This window comes from Gouania willdenowi, chromosome 2 (assembly GCF_900634775.1).
Source record: "Gouania willdenowi chromosome 2, fGouWil2.1, whole genome shotgun sequence".
NCBI lineage: Eukaryota > Metazoa > Chordata > Actinopteri > Blenniiformes > Gobiesocidae > Gouania > Gouania willdenowi.
Window position 1 is genome coordinate 5,572,396 of NC_041045.1, and position 8,973 is coordinate 5,581,368.

Genomic DNA, 8,973 nt, shown 5'->3' on the forward strand with positions numbered 1-8,973 from the left:
ATTACCATTGTTAAAGTTTAATAGCCAGTAATAGCAACTCTGACACAGAGAAAGTGGTGCTTCTGTTAATATCTACAGATGGAGACTGTATAACTAGGTGGTTCGTCTCATACACCAATGCTAATTATCTGATTAAAACACAGGAACATACATAAAATAAATAATAAATGATTAACTCATCTAAGAACATCTATTTTGGTTCTCAGGAGAATGTAAATATGACAGAGAAAACAATAATCATTGTGTAAATGACCAAATCATTCAGGTGTAGATGTAGATTTCAGTGAATTTGATCCCAAAATCAAAAATTTTTTAAAGTGCGTATATTGAATGTGTTTTACTACTGTATCAGTTACACATAGAAGTGCAAACTAGGCCATAAAAATGTTGAAATGAATCTGTCACACACAGACGAAGCCCAAGCGTTGTGACATCATGTCTCAGCGCTGTAAAAAGAATGTGTTTCATTTTATTTCATATATAAATGTATTTATAGACGCTGGGCTGAGGATGGAGCTGCTGCTCCCGGGGGACCGTGTTTTCACAGGTTCCGGTGACAGGAGTGTGTGTGTGTGTGTGTGTGCGTTTATAGTCTGCGTCAGCTGTCGGCTGTATGTTTCTCTCTTTTCGTGACAGGGCAGAGTAAATGTTCTTCTATTTTAGCAGCTCTGAAAATAGTCCTGAGAAAAGAACAAACCTGCCGTGTGTTTCCAACACCGTGAGAACTTCACATTGTGTAAATTCTGAAGCAGAACAGAAAAAGCTCTTCACAATGAGTTCACCTTAGTCGACCCTTTACACCTGGGTAGTAGGAGGCCAAACTAGTTCAAACACACAATAAAAACAGATGTTAAGTTCCCAAGAGTCCAAAGATCAGTTAAAACTGTTTTGAATATATCCAAAAATGCAGTATAAAACTGGTTAAAAACCCTTTGGAGACCATTTCATAAAGCACTTTATATATACTGTATATTATACATGCATTCTGGGTAATTATTGCACACTTAGACTGGTTCTAAACCAGTCTAAAAGTTGTTCCAAACATGTTTCTAAATATCTCTCTTTTCTCATTGTCTTTTTGCCATCGAGACTTCCTAAAAGTCCTCCTCGCTCCTCTTAAGAGTTTTTCAATGACGTAGGATCTATCTTCAGGCCTTTGTAAATGACTTTTATCTTACCAAGAGAAAATTCTTTAAAAAATCTTAGAGATTTTTCTCAGAATTACGTCACTAAGAACTATTTTTAGCCTTAGAATGTTTTGTAAATATGAGCATAGTCTAAAAATAGCTCAGTTATCGGTTTGGAACAAGTTCTAAACCAGTCTAAATGTATAAAGTCTAAAACTGGTCTAAAACCAATCGACACTGGGTTTAGGAAACAGCTTTAAGAAGTCCAGAAGTTGTCTGTATATGCCATATGCAGTTTGGAACTGATTGTGGAATCAGTTTGGAACTGGTTCTAAACTAATTTTAAGTAGTCCAGAATCTGCATAAATACAAAATCTAGACCGAGTCTAAAACCAGTTTGAAACCAGTCTAAAAGTAATCCAAAATCTGTCTGATTATGGAGTCTGAAACTAGTCTATTACCAGTTCTTACCATGTTTCAGGGTTGGGTGAATATGAAGGCTAAAACTGGTGTAAAACCAGTTCTATACCTGTATAAAACTTACATCAATCCAGTCTAATAAAGTAAAAGAACCACCGAATAGCCAAACTGTTAGTTTGAAAATAATCTTCCAAAATGAAATAATGAAGTTTCTCTTTTCTTGTTTTGTCTTGTTGCATTTTATCGTATCTTAACATTGTATTTTGTCTTGTTTTGCCATATCTTGTCCTGTTGCGTATTAGCTCATCACTTGACTTGTTTTGCCTTGTCTTGTCTTGTATTATATTATCTTATGAAATCTTATTTTGTCTTGTCTAGTTTTTTTGACTTGTCGTTTCTTGTTCCATTGTGTCTTGTTGCGGATTGTCTTGTCTTGTTATCACATTGTTTTCTTTTTGACTCTCATCTTGTTGAATCTTATTCAATCTTACAATCCCATTAAACAGTCTTTCCTTGTTTTATTGTATCCTGGCTTATGTTATCATAATTTCCAATCTTCGATTTTATTTTGTCTTTTTGCCCATTATTTTGCCTCATCTAATCTGTTTGTGCCTTGTCTTATCCTGACTGATCAGATTTCAGCTTTATTCTTTTTTTTTTTTTTTGTTTAAAAGAGCACCACAAATGAATGAACATAAATATGCAAAGCTAACATTTCTTCTTGTCTTGTTTTATCTTCAATGAAAAACCATTGAAAAATTGGAAGCAGTACAAAAAGCATCTGAAAGTTTGGTTTAACTTCTATTTCTGACCTTTGTAGGAGTTTAAAGCTGGCGTTTCTCCCTCTGCACAAAGCTGGAGGTGTTGTTAAGTAATGAATTAAATTACAAGAAATCTGCTGCAGCTCTGCAGGGATTCCCTTTAATAACTCTGTTGTCTTCAACACTAGAATCAGCGTTTACTGAGAAGAAGTTACGCAAACAGCAGCAGAACTTTCTTATCCTGCTTTCAGCTTTTCTTTCTAGCCTCCAGACATGGAAACCAGGCTCTGTGAAGTTTTAGTCAGAGATATTCCTGCTTTTTCCCAGTGTCTCAGGCCCAACGTTGGAAAATAGGTCAGAATATTTTCTTCCAAAATTCTGCCTCAAAATCCAAATATTTAATTAGGCTCAACATTTTAAGTTTACTTAATCCGGTAACAATGGATTTTATTACTGAATATCTGTTTTATCCATTAAAAAGGTTAATTCTAGAAGTAGTAAGAATGTAAAGAAAGGTAGAAATGGAAGGACAAAATAGATATCGAAAACAATATTTATATAAGGGCTGCAAATAATAGAAAAAAGAATAATCCTAACAAATGAAAACAAATACAAAAAAGTAAATATACAATATTAAAACCAATTTAGAAAAATTAAAATTAAAAAGTAGGCCTACATGAGATTGTGAGAAAGAAAGAATTAGAAGATTTAGAAATGTTAGTTAAAAGAAAGACTAAAAGGGGAAAAGATTAAAAAAAAAAAAAAAAAAAAAGAATGGAATGGAAACAAAAGAGAAAAAAAAAAAACTCAAAATATTTTGAAATAAGAAATAATGGAAAGAAACATGGGGAAAGCCACCAGAAAATAAATAAAACAATGAACAGAGTGTGGACAATTACAAATTTAAATTATTTAGAAAAAAGATGGATTAAAAGAAAAAAAAGGAAATAATGTAAAAAAGAGAAAATAAAAAGAAAACCAGTCAAAACAAGTGCAAGACATAAAATAACAATTGTCAAATAGACAAAATTTTTGACAAAAAATTTCACCTTTTTTTAAGTTATCGGCTTAAAAAGTAGAGAAAAAAAAGATATATCAGTGATATAGGAAAAAATTAATTTCAAACCATCACAAGAACAAACCCACAGTACCTTACCTCTGTGAGAGACCATGAGGAAGCCCAGATCATTGCACTTAAATGCAATGTGTGTGTGTGTGTGTGTGTGTGTGTGTGTGTGTGTGTGTGTGTGTGTGTGTGTGGACCCTTCCAGTAAAGAAGCAGGTGAGTGCTGTCATTGTGTGTCTGCAGACAGATAATGTATCTGCAGCTCTAAGCGAGGAGCCGACAAATGCTCCCACAACCAGAAACCTTCCCCGTTTTTCATCTTATTCTATTATATCATATATCAGGATATAATATAACAGAATGATATCATATAACGATATTACAATATATCTTATTATTAGGTCAGTTATCCTTCTGTAACAAAGCATTGGATTATTACCCTGCCATTGAGTATTGACTAGTTGCTTAAACACCTATAAAGTTGTTGTCCAGTTATTTGAGTCTGACTGTCTTATACGACATGATTTACCAAGTTTTTCCTACTCAATTCATGGGAATACTGCATAGATTAGGAGATATTCTAAAACTCTAAGGCAGGAGGACACATGAGGACACACTTTGAGCTCATTATGGGGGAAAGATTTACATGTTTACCACCGAAAGCAGCAGGACTTCCATGATTTCTCACGCGGGCCTAAAATCAAAAGAGTTGCTGCTAATTGCATTTTTCATTAGGTCTGGTTGCTTAATTTCCTACCAAAGTGCCCTGAAGCACCACACTCAGAACCAGTTTCATCACTCCCTCTGGCTCTAACGTCTCTGCAAGTGCTTTTCTCTCTGTGTTGTCGCATTATAAAGAGTCTTTAACGCATGCCCAAAGTCTTTGTGTGACAAACCACACGCTAAAATCACAGGAAAAAATGAGAACAGTGAAGTTTCGTCCGTCTCCATGGAGATGAGACGTCGGGTGAGGTGTTGTTTCTTCCCGTTTTGATGTGTTGACCTTTTAAAAACTTGTCTTCTTTTAACACCTCCTCCCTATTTATAGTTCTGGGAGTCATTTCATTGGAACTACCGTAAAGATTCCATAGGGATACCATGAAGATACCAAAGATACCAAAAGATACAAAAATCATACCAAGTAGTTACCATAAAGACACCATGAAGACACCAAAATTTACCATAAAGATAACATAACAACACCATAAACATACCAAGAAGATACCATAAGTTACCATAAAGATATCAAAAGCTACCATAGAGATGTCATTAGGATGCCATAAGGATACCATGAAGATACCAAGAGATACAATCAACATGCCATAAACATTACCATGGAGATACCATAAAGATACCATTAATACACCTTGAGTGACCATAAATATACTAAATATACCATTAAGATATCATAAGGAAACATACCATTGATGGACATACCATAAACATACCATGAAGATACCATAAGTTTCCATAAACATACTATGAATTACCATAAAGATATTACGAAGATACCAAAAGACACCATAAGATATCATGTCGATACCATAAGTTACCATAAACATACCATGAAAATTCCAAAATATACCATAAAGATATCACAAAGACACCATTAATTACCATAAACTACCATAGGAATATCATGAAGGTACCAAAAGTTACCATAAAGGTACCTTAATATATCATAAAGATAAACATTTCCATGAGTAAATAGACTGTGTCTGAATAAGTGATATTAGATTTCCTACAGTGCAGTACAATCTTGGTCCTGGCATGAGCGCAAACATTGAAAGATGAAGATAATATATACAGTATGCCTTATTGTACATAAAGGTGGTTCATTTTCCTTGTGGGTGTGGCCTCTGACGTAGCTGCTGGCCATTGTCCTGAGCCGACTCGCTTTAGTATGAAGTTAAAAGCTGTACAGTTCACTTCCAGACCCACTGTCAATCAAACTCGATGGAATCTGGCAAACAAAGTCATCCTGAGGGTTGTCATAGAAACTATGGACCAGGCTAGGCCCGTAGACCTCAAGTTTGACAGCTCTCGTCTAAAGCATGCAAAACTGAAGCCCTCTTCAGAAGTGAGCAATGATGATGTTCTATTTCAGGAAGGTGTTTGTGTTTTTTTTCTTCCTCCTGCTGATTCTTCATGTTTGTACTTGTTTATTCCTTGACAGGTTTCGTATCTCAAGATTCAGATTCCAGTCAACTTCAATTCCTCCCCCGAGGGCAGGAACTCTACTTTAACCACCAATGGACCTCGGCCGGGTTATTCCACAAAGCCTGATAGACAGATTAATGGAGACACAGTGTTTGCCAAAGACGCGCTGACGCCCACTGGTGGGAAGCACTAAGGACGCGCTCACGGTCTCTATTTATACCTCTACTGTGATGTCATCTTCAAAGCCAAGTGTGTAACTCACATCTTTACGTGTACTCTCTACTCTGGAAAGGCACTTTTGCTAGTTTTCCATTCATTGAAAGATTGCTGCCCTGCAATTTAAAAATAAATTAAAAAATAAATGTAGCTTTTGCCGAATATTTATGTATGGAACCGGATTAGGGCCAATTTTGATAAAGAAAATAATTTTGGGCAAACCAAAAATAAAGTCGAAATGTTGAGATTAAAGTGGAATTTGCGAAAATAAACCAAAACTTCAAAGTACAGTTTAACGCAGCGATTCTCAACTGGTGGGTCGGGACCCAAAAGTGGGTCGCGGACCTGTACTGGGTGGGTCGTGGACAACTGGTCAAGAATAAATACTTAAAGTCTCTCATATTGGACTTGTCTTTTATTTTGAAAGAAACTTTTCTTTTGACATGTATGCCGTGAAATGCATGTTGTACAAGAAAATATGTTTGAAAAAGATTACATATGTGTGTTTCCAACAGCTATTTTTGAAAAACTAAATTTAGTTGGTTGAATTCTAAGGAAAAAAAAAAAAAAAAGAGGGTCGCAATTTAATTATAATGGCAAAATGTGGGTCCTAGGGTGAGACAGCATTTTGTAGGTGGCCACAATCTGCTGTTGGTTGTCATGTGGTGAATTGGCCCTTGTCAGCTTCCGTAGATTTGACTTCATTAGCAAACCTTCAACTTTTATCACGATATTATATTTTGAGTTCATTTTCGAAATTTTGACTTGAATCTCGTCTTTTAAATTTTAATCTCGACATTATATTTCAACTTTATTCTCGAAATCTCGACTTCATTCTTGATTTGCCTAAAATAATTTTCTCCATCAAAATTGTCCCTAATCTGCTTCCGTAGTTTATGAGCAGTGAGGGTAGGTACATTGATAGCTTTTTTTTTTTTTTTGACAGTCTGTCCATCAGATTTCATATTCCTTTTGAAAATGTTTACACTTTCGGGACGTTTAGTATGCCAGTAACTACATCAAATTAGGGAAAGATGATAAAACAGAAACAATAAGGAAATGCGCCGTAAACCTTTGGAACAACAAAATATACAAAGAGTTTATTTTGTAGCGTCTTTCCAAAAATGAAGTCTAGTTAAAGTACATTATTTGTCTTTTAAACTTCAGTAAATGTAGGATCATTTTGTAACATTTATTTCCTAACATTGTACATTAGAAAGACACGAAATAATCCAACTGTAGCGACTTATGTGAGATAAAGGAAGTATAGTTTGTTAAATAGTGACATCTTGCGGCCGATATAGGAAATGACGTAGACGAGCAGATTATGTCAAATTTGTAATTTTATTAAATCAAAAAACCTGTTTTTGTTGAATATTTCATGTTTTTGTTTCAAAAATATATATATATTATTAACGCTATTCATATTATTTCATTGTAGAGTATTAGGAAACGTTATTAGTAAAATTCTTCATATTTATTGTAATTAATATTGGCGATATTATCTTCCCTATTATGTTAAATATATTATTATTACTTTATATTACATTATTATTATTATTATTATTATTATTATTATTATTATTATTATTATTATTATTATATTTTTGTTGGAGTTGTTGTAAAAAGTGCAGTATACAAGCTGTAAGAAATATTTTTTTAGTTAATCTTATTTTTAGCAACACACCAAATAATTATGTTTTAACGAGGAGTGCTGTTAATAAAAAGGGAAACAGCATTATTTAATATTAAATTCTTGCTTTTTATATTTAAAAACACACTAAACCATTCTTAAAAACAATAAAATACAAAACAATAATACAATTTAAACACACACTAAGTGTAATACTTAATGACACTACATTTGCATTTACTTTTTTTTTTTTTTTTAACCAAAACATGTAAATTACATAGAAATTAAAAAAAAAAAAAAATTTCCAGGGGTAAAAAAAAAAATCAGGAATCAATATATACATTTTTCAGTAAAATATATGTACGTAGTTAATAGTATTCACAGCTTAGGGGTTCAATGAAGGCCAAATGGATTTTGTGTATTGTTCAAGAAACAAGTTCAATTTTGTTAAAGTTTTTTTGGAACCATATTTACATTTATGGATATGGAATTTGGCTAGGACGATCAACAAGTTAAATGAGTAATAATATTTCTTTTTGGAATTACAAGCATTGTATCATTGATGATGATAATAAGAAATTGCTACAGTAATAGCTCCATTTCTAGTCATGACTTTATTTGTTTCAATGATTGAAAAAAGGCTCCAATATCCTGCTTTGAACTCACATCAGTCAGTGAAATATTAACAATAAGTTACTGTAAGTAGAACAGATTATTCCGAGGACAAAGATAAGACACTTGTGTAACACCTTTATTGTTGTGCATGAAACGTACAAGCCTCTATTGCGGATTTTATATAGTTGAACATGAGACATATTTGGTGGTTTAAATACAGGGTAAAGCAGGTCAATGTTCAGGTTGCCAGGCTGTGACTTATTTACCCCGTTGATGATTGTTGTAGCTGTGTTGCCAGATATAGCTGATGATTTTGCAGAAAATTGGTTAAAAGTCCATCAAAATACCACTAAACTTTTTGATTTCAGAGAAAAAAGGTTGGGATCTCATCAACCTGGTGTAAGGAGTAAAAAGTGCAGATATCTGTGTAAAAATGTTGTCAGGATAATTAAAAAAAAAAAAAAAAATCTCAAGAAAAAATCTGTTATACTGAACTGTTTTAATGGAAGTTTCTGCTTGGGTTGCATGATTTCACTAACTTGTTCATTTGCACCTTTTTCCTTGTTTGTTTGGTGGTTTATGAACATTTGTGCAGTTTTGTAGTTAGTAGAAATGTTTTTTTAAGACTAATCTGCTGGGGGGAACTCTGTGTGAAAGCAGCAGGTCTGAATAACATGACTGAAGTTCAACTCTGTGCATGCATGTTTGTTAAATATTAAGGGTTGTTCAGGAAAATGGCTCCAGGGTGGTACACTTTGTGTGCAAAAACACGTATTCTACACCGGAAACGGGGAGTTTAGTTTTTATTTATTTATTTTTTTATTTATTTATTTATGTATTATTATTATTATTATTATTATTATTATTATTATTATTATTATTATTATTATTATTATTATTATTATTATTATCTATCCATCCATCCATCTTCATACCAGCTTATTCCCATTTATCAGGGTCGCGGGGGTTATAATC